This window comes from Dendrobates tinctorius, unplaced genomic scaffold (genome assembly GCF_039654945.1).
Source record: "Dendrobates tinctorius isolate UK_male_01 unplaced genomic scaffold, ASM3965494v1 ptg000094l, whole genome shotgun sequence".
NCBI classification, from domain to species: domain Eukaryota; kingdom Metazoa; phylum Chordata; class Amphibia; order Anura; family Dendrobatidae; genus Dendrobates; species Dendrobates tinctorius.
Genome location: NW_027361762.1, coordinates 13,769,409 through 13,782,824, shown reverse-complemented (window position 1 = coordinate 13,782,824; position 13,416 = coordinate 13,769,409).

The following is a 13,416-nucleotide window of genomic DNA, read 5'->3' as shown; positions in this document are numbered from 1 at the left end:
TTGCAGGCTGTAGGCTTGTCGGAACAGGTGGGTCTTCAGGTTCTTCTTGAAGGTTTCCGTTGTTGGGGAGAGTCTGATGTGTTGCAGCAGAAAGTTCCAGAATATGGGGGAAGCACGGTAGAAGTCTTGTATGCGGTTGTTGGAAGAAGAGATAAGAGGGGAGTAGAGAAGGAGAGCTTGAGAGGATTGAAGGTTGCGTGCGGGTAGATACCGGGAGACCATGTCACAGATGTGTGGAGGAGACAGGTTATGGATGGCTTTGTATGTCATGGTTAAGGTTTTGAACTGGAGCCTCTGGGCAATAGGAAGCCAGTGAGGGGCCTGGCATAGGGGGGAGGCTGGGGAATAGCGGGAAGACAGGTGGATTAGTCAGGCAGCAGAGTGTAGGATGGACTGGAGTGGTGCCAGAGTGCTAGAGGGGAGGCCAGAGAGTAGGAGGTTGCAGTAGTCAAGGCGGGAGATGATAAGGGTGTGCACTACTGTTTTTGTGGTTTCATGGTGGAGAAATGCGCAGATCCGGGAAATATTTTTGAGTTTGAGGTGGCAGGAGGAGGAAAGGGCTTGGATATGTGGTTTGAAAGAGAGGGCAGAGTCGAGGATCACCCCAAGGCACCAAGCGTGCGGGACTGGGAAAAGCGAGCAGCCATTGACTTTGATGGATAGGTCTCGTGGAGGGGTAGAGTGAGATGGGGGAAAGATGATGAATTCTGTTTTGTTCATGTTCAGTTTGAGAAAGCGAGCAGAAAAGAAGGCTGAGATAGTAGACAGACATTGTGGGATTTTGGTCAGTAAGGAGGTGAGGTCAGGTCCAGATAGGTAGATCTGCGTGTCATCGGCGTAGAGGTGATACTGCAAACCGTGGGATTCTATGAGCTGTCCCAGGCCAAAGGTGTAGATGGAGAAGAGTAGGGGTCCTAGGACTGAGCCTTGAGAAACACCGAGAGACAGGGGGCAAGGTGAGGAGGTTGTGTGTGAGAGGGAGACACTAAATGTTCGGTCTGTTAGATATGATGAGATCCATGAAAAGGCCAAGTCTGTGATGCCAAGAGATAAGAGAATATGTAGCAGGAGGGAATGGTCCACGGTGTCGAAGGCAGAATACAGGTCCAGGAGAAGGAGGACAGAGTAGTGTCGCTTGCTCTTGGCGGTTAGTAGGTCGTTAGTGACTTTAGTTAGGGCAGTTTCAGTTGAGTGATGCGGTTGGAAGCCAGATTGTAACCAGTCAAAGAGGCAACAGGAGGAGAGGTGGGAGGACAGTTCAAGATATACATGCTGTTCCAGTAGTTTTGCGGCATAAGGGAGAAGAGATATCGGGCGATAGTTAGACACGGAGGATGGGTTGAGGGAGGGCTTTTTGAGGATGGGTGTGATTGAGGCATGTTTGAAGGATGAGGGAAAGACACCAATGGAGCTCCAGTTTCCCATTAACTTCCATTATATTCGTTACTCGGGTTGAACTCCTAAGCATTACGGTTTGCTCGACTCGAGTAACGAGTACCCAAGCATTTTAGTAAATAACAATAATGTTTGTAATAAAAAAAAGTTTTATAACTTTTAAAAAATATTAATATATTTCTAACATAATATATTCTGCAAAAAATGTCTGCATTACTTTACATCTATTTAAAAATTCCCAAGTTTAAAAAAATGGCAGCAATCCAATTAATTGGGAAAAATAGAGTGTTTTATGCATCCACACAAAATAATGTTTTAGCTTAAACCCCTGAGAACATTTTTCAAGCAAAAAAAATAATCTAGGGGCTGGATCTGAGATGCTGCTATGTGTGACAAATACAAATCCCTATATTACCCCTATCTTTTTCAAAGATAAATTTGAGAGCTGAATTTTTTTTAGAAATGTGTACATTTAGTCATGGCACCTGAAGGTTTGCAGCTCTTTTGTTTTATTATCTGGATTGAAAAATTTGGATTTGGATTACACTGTGATGTATCGAATCCTTTTGTATATTTCATATACAAGTTTATTCAAAGAAATAGAATGATCTAGAAAACAAACAGAATGATCTAGAAACAGAAGCAGAGTGAGAACCCGATTATTAGCAGGAACAATGACGAGTCCTCCCTTCCCCCAGTGCAGGGCTTTACATAACCAATAACCATCCCTCCCCCACACAGAGCAGAGACTGAGCGCTGAGCCTATCCCTCCCCACCGCAAGGCTAGAAACATGAGAGCACACAAAGGAGAGCTCAGAGAGAGAGAGAGAGCGCCACTCCCTCACTATGGAATAATAATAATAATCTTTATTTTTATATAGCGCTAACATATTCCGCAGCGCTTTACAGTTTGCACACATTTTCATCACTGTCCCCGATGGGGGCTCACAATCTAAATTCCCTATCAGTATGTCTTTGGAGTGTGGGAGGAAACCGGAGTACCCGGAGGAAACCCACGCAAACACGGGGAGAACATACAAACTCCTTGCAGATGTTGTCCTTGGTGGGATTCGAACCCAGGACCCCAGCGCTGCAAGGAAGTGTGCAATAACCAGGGAGCCTGTGCCTCCTCCTTATACAGGGGATTAGGAGCAGCACAGAGTCCGTGCCCCCCCACATTACAGATGAGTCACACAGATATAATACACAACCTCCCTATGAACTACAAAAAGAAATGTGCAGCATGTCCGGCCTGTCACACCCGTATATATGACACGGATATAAAAGCTATCCCTCCCCAGCACACAACTGAGTCATGTGAATGTCTGCTGTATCCTGCACATGTGACATGTACAGATGAACCGTACCCGCCTCTACATGCTTCCATAGCTGCCTCTAATATATAAGGAAAAGCAGAAAGACTCTAACCAGCATATCCACAGCAATACATGCAGGAGGTAGTCATAGTCCAGTCCTGTTAAAGGGGTCTTCTTACATTTGGAAGTTATCCTTTATTTGTGGGATAGGTGATAACTTCCTTATCACTGGGACCTCACTGATCCCAAGAACAAGTCATCTGCTCTATTCATTCTTATGGGAATCCCACATATCGGCTGAGAGCAGAGCTTACCCATCTCCGACAGTCCTATTAACAATGAATAAGGGTATGTGCACACGTTGCGGATTTGGACCTGCGGATCCGCAGCAGTTTTCCATGTGGTGTACCCCTATGGAAAACCAAATCCACTGTGCAAATACTGCGGAAAATTCCATTATTTTCCGCAGCATGTCAATTCTTTGTGTGGAATCTGCAGCATTTTTACACCTCTTCCATTATAGGAATCCGCAGGTGTAAAAACGCAGGCGAAATCCGCACAAAATCCGCAGTAAATCTGCATTAAATCCGCAGGTAAAATGAAGGTAATTTTAGCTGCGGATTCAGCAAAATCCACGCAGGTAATTCATCTATGTTTGCTGGTTGGGCAATGTGTGGAGGTCAATCCTGATATGTCTGTGTTCAGACCTGGTTGGCCTTCATCTGCACTTGTTTCATCTGGCTTCATGGGAGCGATCCAGCAATGTTCAGGTACAGATTGCACTTGATGTGGTCATGCTCTTAGGCTAGTTTCACACTTGCTTTTTTTTGCAGCGCGTTTTTCCCGCAAAAAAACGCATTGAAAAAACGCATACATAAGCATACAACTGCTGCGTTTTTTTCAAGCATTTTTATGAGCATGCATGAAAAAAACGCAGCGTTTTTATGCGTTTGTATGCGTTTTTAGCGCGTTTTTACCGCGTTTGCGTTTTTTTCCAACATTTTTAGGTGGCCCCTCACACTACCCAAACCATGACTTTACTAACCCTAACCCTGACCCTAACCCTAACCCTAACCCTGACCCTAACCCTAACCCTAACCCTGACCCTAACCCTTAACCAAATCATACTTAACCCTAACCCAAACCCTAAACCCTAACTAACCCTAACCCTAACCCTGACCCTAACCCTAACCCTAACCCTGACCCTAACCCTAACCCTAACCCTAACCCTGACCCTAACCCTAACCCTGACCCTAACCCTTAACAAAACCATACTTAACCCTAACCCTGACCCTAACCCTAACCCTAACCCTAACCCTGACCCTAACCCTAACCCTGACCCTAACCCTTAACAAAACCATACTTAACCCTAACCCTGACCCTAACCCTAACCCTAACCCTAACCCTAACCCTAATCCTGACCCTAACCCTGACCCTAACCCTAACCCTAACCCTAACCCTGACCCTAACCCTTAACAAAACCATACTTAACCCTAATCCTGACCCTAACCCTGACCCTAATCCTTAACAAAACCATACTTAACCCTAATCCTGACCCTAACCCTGACCCTAACCCTAACCCTGACCCTAACCCTAACCCTAACCCTGACCCTAACCCTTAACAAAACCATACTTAACCCTAATCCTGACCCTAACCCTGACCCTAATCCTTAACAAAACCATACTTAACCCTAATCCTGACCCTAACCCTGACCCTAACCCTAACCCTAACCCTAACCCTGACCCTAACCCTAACCCTAACCCTAACCCTGACCCTAACCCTTAACAAAACCATACTTAACCCTAATCCTGACCCTAACCATGACCCTAATCCTTAACAAAACCATACTTAACCCTAACCCTGACCCTAACCCTAACCCTAACCCTGACCCTGACCATAACCCTAACCCTAAACCCCCTTAACTAACCCTAACTCTAACCCAAACCCCTAAATTCCATGGTTTAAAAAAAAACGCATATGCAAAAAAACGCATACATGAGCATGCCAGTGCGCACATATGCGCATCCATAGGCTATAATGGCCATTTTTAGCGCAAAACGTGCGCATATGTGCGCATGCGCTTTTTTGCAGGGCCAAAAAATGCAACATGCTGCGTCTGGAAAATCCAATCGCACACCCCAAAAAAACGCAGCGCATGAAAATCGCATACATGCGCTGACCAGTGCGCAGGTATGCGCACCCATGTTAAATATAGGGGAAAAAACGCATGCGCAGGTGTGCGTTTTTTTCCAGCGCTAAAAAACGCAAATGTGAAACCAGCCTTAGGAGGCCGTAATGGCACAGTATTTATTATAAATGTAGAGTAGGACCCCCCACATGAGATTGCCTTGGCGCGGCGGCGTGGCTCAATTGAATTGATCAATTGTTTTGCCAAATATCTCATTTTTGAATACAGCTGGATATTATGTGCATATGCACTTCAATTTATGCGTTCTAACCTTAAGCAGTGCTGGCTTCCCCCCCTATTTTCTCATTCAGTTACTATGGTTTATTTCTCAATAGATGAAGATCACTAAAGGCACCCGATGATGTCAGGGGAATGAGGGATATTTGTGCTTTCGTTCTCCCGGGATACACAGGTGTCTGGCAGCGGCTTAGGCCTCTTTCACACTTCAGTTTTTTACAATCAGTCACAATCCGCCAGGTTTTGAAAAAAACGGATCCTCAATTTTCTTTTGAGGATCTGTTTTTTTTCCCCATTGACTTCCATTAATGGCGGATTGTGACGGATTGCTGTCCGTTGCATCTGTTTTTTTTTGCGGATCCGCCAAAAGTTGCTGTCCGTCACCATCCTCAAAGATTTCAAAATGGAGCTTGCAACGTTTTTTTCTCTGGCGGATCCTCCAGAGACTCATTGAACCCGAAATTCTTTCTGGGTGCCGGACAAAAAAAATTCTCTCTCTCTCCCTCTCTCTCTCTCCCCTTTTCCAGGCTGCGATTCCTTTAAAATTCTTCATCTGTCGGATCCGTCCAAAAAAACAGACAGGTGCCATCCGTTGTCATCAGTACTACAACGGATCCGCCATCCGTCCTTTTGGCGGATTTTGACTGATGCAAAAAACTAAAGTGTGAAAGAGGCCTTACTCTACAATCATTTAAAACAAATGGTTGCTCAGCCAAACAGAGCGTGCAAGTGTAAGTTGTGTCCAAGGAGACATAACCAGCTATAACAAGTACCTGTATATGCCATTAGGATTGTTAACGACTCTGCCACCGATGCTGGCTATATTGTGGCAAACACCACATTTATGCTGCTGACGTACACGGCGTGTACAAAAGCCTTTGGCTGTCAACAAGAATGATCTCATTCACTGACAGCAAGCAGAGATTTTATAAGTATATTAGATAGTAGCTTTGTCTACCCTTGTACAGTGCAATACGGTCACTTACATCCAGCCAGAAAGCCCCTATAACTACTGATAACATTTCACCTAAATTCCCGGTGGTTATCGCATGTGAAGCCCCATCTGCCACCAGCATTTGGGTGATTGTTAGAAGACACAGACTGTGATCACTGCAGGCAATCATTCCTCCATTTCCAGACCTTTCCAGCCACAATCTCAGTGATTGTATTTCTATCAGGCCTGAATTAGCCGCGTCTGCTCTATGTGCCCGGACTGTGAATTACAGCCTATGTGTGTAGGCACTGGCAATGTCACTGTTTCTTTGTTTAGCAGGAAGGAGCACGCAGCTGTTGCTCTGCAAGTGGGAGGAACTGGATAAATCCGGTTTCAGCCGGCTCAGGCAAGTTTGTCAGCTTAGCAGCCGCAGCAGACGGCCACAATACGTGGAGCAGAGTCTGACTACATGCTGAAGTGGAATGGGACGGATGGGCAGCAAGGTCTGTAGTCTGCAGAAAACTCTGCTGTGGATCCAGAACATGTGATTTCTCTCCGACACAAATGATGTCACGTGACAGAAGAAATGCCATAAGGAAAGGCAAAACTACCAAACCATGACACCGCTATACCAGAGCAGACTAATAGAGCCACAATCAGGTACGGACTGGGGCTGAAATTCAGCCCTGGCATTTGATGTTACACAGGCCCATGTTGTCCTCGTCCTCAAGATCGAGATGAGATATATTACTAATATTACCCTGAATGGAGAAAAGGAAGATTTACTACAAAACCAATATTTCTAATGATACCCATGGCCTGCCTGGGTAAGTGATGGAGTCAGCGATTTTGTGCTCTGTCACAACTCTTAACAGTATGGGCATCTTGAGAACACTGATTCTGTTAACAAAGTAGCAGACAAGGCAGCCCACAACCAGGCAGGCCCTTCTGGCATTTGTCAGAATTGCCAGATGGCCAGTCCAGCCCTAGCCACAATGGCGCAGCAGTACGTTACAGAATTGCACATATAGCAGTTGCTTCACATAGAATAGTTTCAGGAAATCTTCATTCCGGATTGAAGTTTGTTATTAAAAAATCCTTCTCTCACCGTCCCCAGGTCCAGCGCTGAGTCTCTCTGATTGGTTACTGCAGTGTTGACTTGACATCGGCATCGCAGCTAATACCAAACATCTGGAGCAACAGCGAAAACTCAGCACTAGACCTGTGGACAGTGACTAGCGAGTGAATTGGGTTTTTTTTATACATTGCAGCCGGTGACAAAGATTTTCTAAGAGAAGACATCCCCTTTCACATCTCATGAAATATATGAATAAATAAGTGGTGCTACTTTGCATAATATACAGTCATATGTTAAAGTTTAGGCACCCCTATTAATGTTAACCTTTTTTCTTTATAACAATTTTGGTTTTTGCAACAGCTATTTCAGTTTCATATATCTAATAACTGATGGACTCAGTTATATTTCTGGATTCAAATGATGTTTATTGTACTAACAGAAAATGCGCAATCTGCATTTAAACAAAATTTGACCGGTGCAAAAGTATGGGCACCCTTATCATTTTCTTGATTTGAACACTCCTAACTACTTTTTACTGACTTCCTGAAGCACTAAATTGGTTTTGTAACCTCATTGAGCTTTGAACTTCATAGCCAGGTGTATCAAATCATGAGAAAAGGTATTTAAGGTGGCCACTTGCAAGTAGTTCTCCTATTTGATTCTCCTATGAAGAGTGGCATCATGGGATCCTCAGAACAACTCTCAAATGATCTGAAAACAAAGATTATTCAGCATAGCTTTTCAGGGGAAGGATACAAAAAGTTGTCTCAGAGATTTAACCTGTCAGCTTCCACTGTGAGGAACATAGTAAGGAAATGGAAGAACACAGGTACAGTTCTTGCTAAGCCCAGAAGTGGCAGGCCAAGAAAAATATCAGAAAGGCAGAGAAGAAGAATGGTGAGAACAGTCAAGGACAATCCACAGACCACCTCCAAAGACCTGCAGCATCATCTTGCTGCAGATGGTGTCACTGTGCATCGGTCAACAATACAGTGCACTTTGCACAAGGAGAAGCTGTATGGGAGAGTGATGCGAAAGAAGCCTTTTCTGCAAGCACGCCACAAACAGAGTCGCCTGAGGTATGCAAAAGCACATTTGGACAAGCCAGTTACATTCTGGAAGAAGGTCCTGTGGACTGATGAAACAAAGATTGAGTTGTTTGGTCATACAAAAAGGCGTTATGCATGGAGGCTAAAAAACCCAGCATTCCAAGAAAAACACTTGCTACCCACAGTAAAATTTGGTGGAGGTTCCATCATGCTTTGGGGCTGTGTGGCCAATGCCGGCACCGGGAATCTTGTTAAAGTTGAGGGTCGCATGGATTCAACTCAGTATCAGCAGATTCTTGACAATAATGTGCAAGAATCAGTGACGAAGTTGAAGTTACGCAGGGGATGGATATTTCAGCAAGACAATGATCCAAAACACCGCTCCAAATCTACTCAGGCATGCATGCAGAGGAACAATTACAATGTTCTGGAATGGCCATCCCAGTCCCCAGACCTGAATATCATTGAACATCTGTGGGATGATTTGAAGCGGGCTGTCCATGCTCGGCGACCATCAAACTTAACTGAACTGGAATTGTTTTGTAAACAGGAATGGTCACAAATACCTTCATCCAGGATCCAGGAACTCATTAATAGCTACAGGAAGCGACTAGAGGCTGTTATTTTTGCAAAAGGAGGATCTATGAAATATTAATGTCACTTTTATGCTGAGGTGCCCATACTTTTGCACCGGTCAAATTTTGTTTAAATGCAGATTGCACATTTTCTGTTAGTACAATAAACCTCATTTGAATCCAGAAATATAACTGAGTCCATCAGTTATTAGATATATGAAACTGAAATAGCTGTTGCAAAAACCAAAATTGTTATAAAGAAAAAAGGTTAACATTAATAGCGGTGCCCAAACTTTAACATATGACTGTATTGAAAAATGAAAGTGCCTGTCTGACACATTGAATAATACACTGTGTGGTAGATCGGCTCACTTGGCTGCGCATTGAGGTAAACATGGGTACACTGTCTCTTTAATCGCCCATTAGTTTATTGTATATGCAGCATAAAGCAATGTGCATCAAAAATAAACACAGCCGTTCGGGCAAAACAGGAGAGCAAAACCAAAATGGTGTCCCACAGTCTCTTCAGTTGTGGGGATTTGCCCCACTCAGCAAAACCTCCTGGTTCAGTTTAGCTCTCAGATAAGAACTTTCTTGGAGTTCCTCTCCTCCATGCTGAACACAGACTGCCTCTGCAGGCTAGCTATTTAAGCCCCAAACCACTCGCTGGGGTGGAGATAAAGCGGACAACCTCCCACCTTCTCTATAGTTGTCCACAAAAACCCAGCCCTCACAGCACTTAGCGTGTGACGCCTTTAAGCGTAGTGAAACATATCTCCCCTCCAGCACTTTACCGGTGGCTTTGTCACAACTGATATAGTGTATAGGCAGTCCTCTGCTCCCCGCCCATGCTATACTGCTGATCTTTACATACCTAGAAACATCCTTCTGGATTCACACATTACAGATTCTTGCACCATTGAGGTGAAATAGGGAATATGAAGTCCAATATTAGTTAACAGTCTGGACTGTTGTACTGTATTGAGTTATATACATTGATACTCTCTCATTGGCACATTTACTGTATGTTACCTTAACCCCTTCACTACCAAGGGTGGTTTGCACGTTAACTCCCGGGCCAATTTTTACAATTCTGACCACTGTCCCTTTATGAGGTCATAACTCTGAAACGCTTCCATGGATCCCGGTGATTCTGACATTGTTTTCTCGTGACATATTGTACTTCATGTTAGTGTAAAATTTCATTCAAATAACTTGCGTTTATTTGTGAAAAAAACGGAAATTTGGTGAAAATTTTGCAATTTTCCAACTTTGAATTTTTATGCCCTTAAATCACAGCGATACGGCACACAAAAAACTTAATAAATAACATTTCCCACATGTTTACTTTACATCAGCACAATTTTGGAACCAAAATTTTTTTTTGTTAGGAAGTTATAAGGGTTAAAAATTCACCAGCGATTTCTCATTTTTGCAACACCATTTTATTTTTAGGGACCACATCACATTTGAAGCCTCTTTGAGGGGTCTATATGATACAAAATACCCAAAAGAGACACCATTCTAAAAACTGCACCCCTTAAGGTGCTTAAAACCACATTCAAGAAGTTTATTAACCCTTTAGGTGCGTCACAGGAATTTTTTGAATATTTAAAAAAAAAAAATGAACATTTAACTTTTTTTCACAAAAAAAATACTTCAGGTTCAATTTTCTTTATTTTACCAAGGGTAACAGGAGAAATTGGACTGCAAAAGTTATTGTGCAATTTGTCCTGAGTACGCTGATACCTGATATGTGGGGGGAACCACTGTTTCGGCGCATGGCAGACCTCAGTAGGGAAGGAGCACCGTTTGACTTTTTCAATGCAAAATTGGCTGGAATTCAGATCGGACGCCATGTCGCGTTTGGAGAGCCCCTGATGTACCTAAACAGTGGAAACCCCCCCAAGTGACCCCATTTTGGAAACTAGACCCCCCAAGGAACTTATCTAGATATGTGGTGAGAACTTTGAACTCACAAGGGCTTCACAGAAGTTTATAACGTACAGCGGTACAATTAAAAAATCATATTTTTTCCTCAAAAATGATCTTTTCACCCCCAATTTTTATTTTTCCAAGGGTAACAGGACCCTAAAAGTTATTGTGCAATTTGTCCTGAGTACGCTGATACCCCATATGTGGGTGTAAATGACTATTTGGGTGCATAGCAGAGCTCGGAAGGGAAGCAGCGCCATTTGACGTTTTTGGCTAGAATTGAGATCGGACACCATGTCGCGATTGGAAAACCCCTGATGTACCAAAACAGTAGAAACCCCACACAAATGACACCATTTTGGAAACTAGACCCCCTGAGGAACTTATCTAGATGTGTGGTGAGCACTTTGAACCACCAAGGGCTTCACAGAAGTTTATAATGCCCAGGCATGAAAATAAAAAAATCGTATTTTTTCCACAAACATGATCAATTAGTCTCCAATTTTTTTATTTTCCCAAGGGTAACAGGAGAAATTGGACCCCAAAAGTTGTTGTCCAATTTGTCCTGAGTACGCTGACACCCCATATGTGGGAGAAAACTACTGTATGGGCACACGTCGGGGCTCGGAAGGGAAGTAGTGACATTTTGGAATGCAGACTTTGATGGCATGGTCTGCGGGTGTCATGTTGCTTTTGGAGAGCCCCTGATGTACCTAAACAGTGGAAACCCCCCACAAGTGACCCCATTTTGGAAACTAGACCCCCTAATGAACTTATCTAGATGTGTGGTGAGCACTTTGAACCCCCCAGTGCTTCACAGAAGTTTATAACGACCGGGCGTGAAAATAAAAATATCGTATTTTTTCAACAAACATCATCTTTTAGTCCCCATTTTTTTTATTTTCCCAAGGGTAACAGGAGAAATTGGACCCCAAAAGTTGTCCAATTTGTCCTGAGTACGCTGATACCTCATATGTGGGAGAAAACTACTGTATGGGCACACGTCGGGGATCGGAAGGGAAGTAGTGACGTTTTGGAATGCAGACTTTGATGGATTGGTCTGCGGGTGTCATGTGCGTTTTGGAGAGCCCCTGATGTACCTAAACTATTGAAACTCCCCACAAGTGACCCCATTTTGGAAACTAGACCCCCCACGGAACTTATCTAGATGTGTGGTGAGCACTTTGAACCCCCAAGTGCTTCACAGAAGTTTATAACACCTGGGCGTGAAAATAAAAAAATCATTTTTTTCCGCAAAAATGATATTTTTGCCCCAATTTTTTATTTTCCTAAGGGTAACAGGAGAAATTGGACCCCAAAAGTTGTTTTGTAATTTGTCCTGAGTAGGCTGATACCCCATATGTGGGGTAAAACACTGTTTGGGCGCATGGCAAAGCTTGGAAGGGAAGGAGGACCATTTGACTTTTTCAACGCAGAATTGGCTGGAATTGAGATCAGACGCCATGTTGCCTTTGGAGAGCACCTGATGTGCCCAAACAGTGGAAACCCCCCAATTATAACTCCAACCCTAACCCCAACACACTCCTAGCCCTAACCCTAGCCCTAGCCCTAGCCCTAACCCTAATGAGAAAATGGAAATAAATACATTTTCTTTTAGTTTTATTATTTTTCCCTAACTAAGGGGGTGATGACGGGGGGTTTGATTTACTATTTATGGCGGTTTTTATGTTTGGCGTCTGTCAGACGCTAAAAGACGCTTTTTATTGTAAAAATAGTTTTTGCATCACCACATATTGTGAGCTATAATTTTTCCGTATTTTGACCCACCGAGTCATGTGAGGTCTTATTTTTTGCGGGACGAGTTGACGTTTTCATTTGTACCATTTTCGGGCACGTGACATTTTTTGATCCCTTTTTTCCTATTTTTGGGACGCAGAATGAACAAAAACCAGCGTTTCATGAATTTCTTTTGGGGGGGGTGCGTTTACACCATTCCGCGTGCGATAAAATTGATAAAGCGGTTTTATTCTTCGGGTCAGTACGGTTACAGTGTTACCTCATTTAGGTCATTTTTTTATGTTTTGTCGGTTTTTTGCAATGAAAACAATTTTATATAAAAAATAATTATTTTTGTATCGCTTTATTCTGCGAGCTATAACTTTTTTATTTTTTTGCAGATGATGCTGTATGGCAGCTCGTTTTTTGCGGGACAAGATGACGTTTTCAGCGGTACCATGGATATTTATATGCGTCTTTTTGATCGCGCATTATTGCACTTTTTGTTCGGTGGTATGATAATAAATCATTATTTTTTGCTTTGTTTTTTAATTTTATTTTTTAAGGGGTTCACTAAAGGGGTTAACTAATGGGACAGTTTTATAGGGTGGGTCGCTACGGATGCGGCGATACCAAATGTGTACTTTTATTTTTTTTTTTTTTATTTTGAAAAAATGGATTTATTGGGGAATTTTTTTTTTTTTTTTAGCGATTAAATTATTTTTAACACTTTTTTTTTTTTTTTTCTTTATTACCTTGTCCCAGGTGGGACATCACTGTCCAGTGACAGATCGCTGATCTGTCACATCACAGATCACTGTGACAGATCAGCAATCTGTCACAGGCAGTCCTGCAGACTTCCTCATGCCTGTGCTTTGCAGGCAGTGAGGAAGTCAGCTCCCTACAGGCCCCCGAAGGCCCCCGTCGCCATCTTGGATCCGGGGGCCTGTAGGGAAAGAGACCCCTGCAGC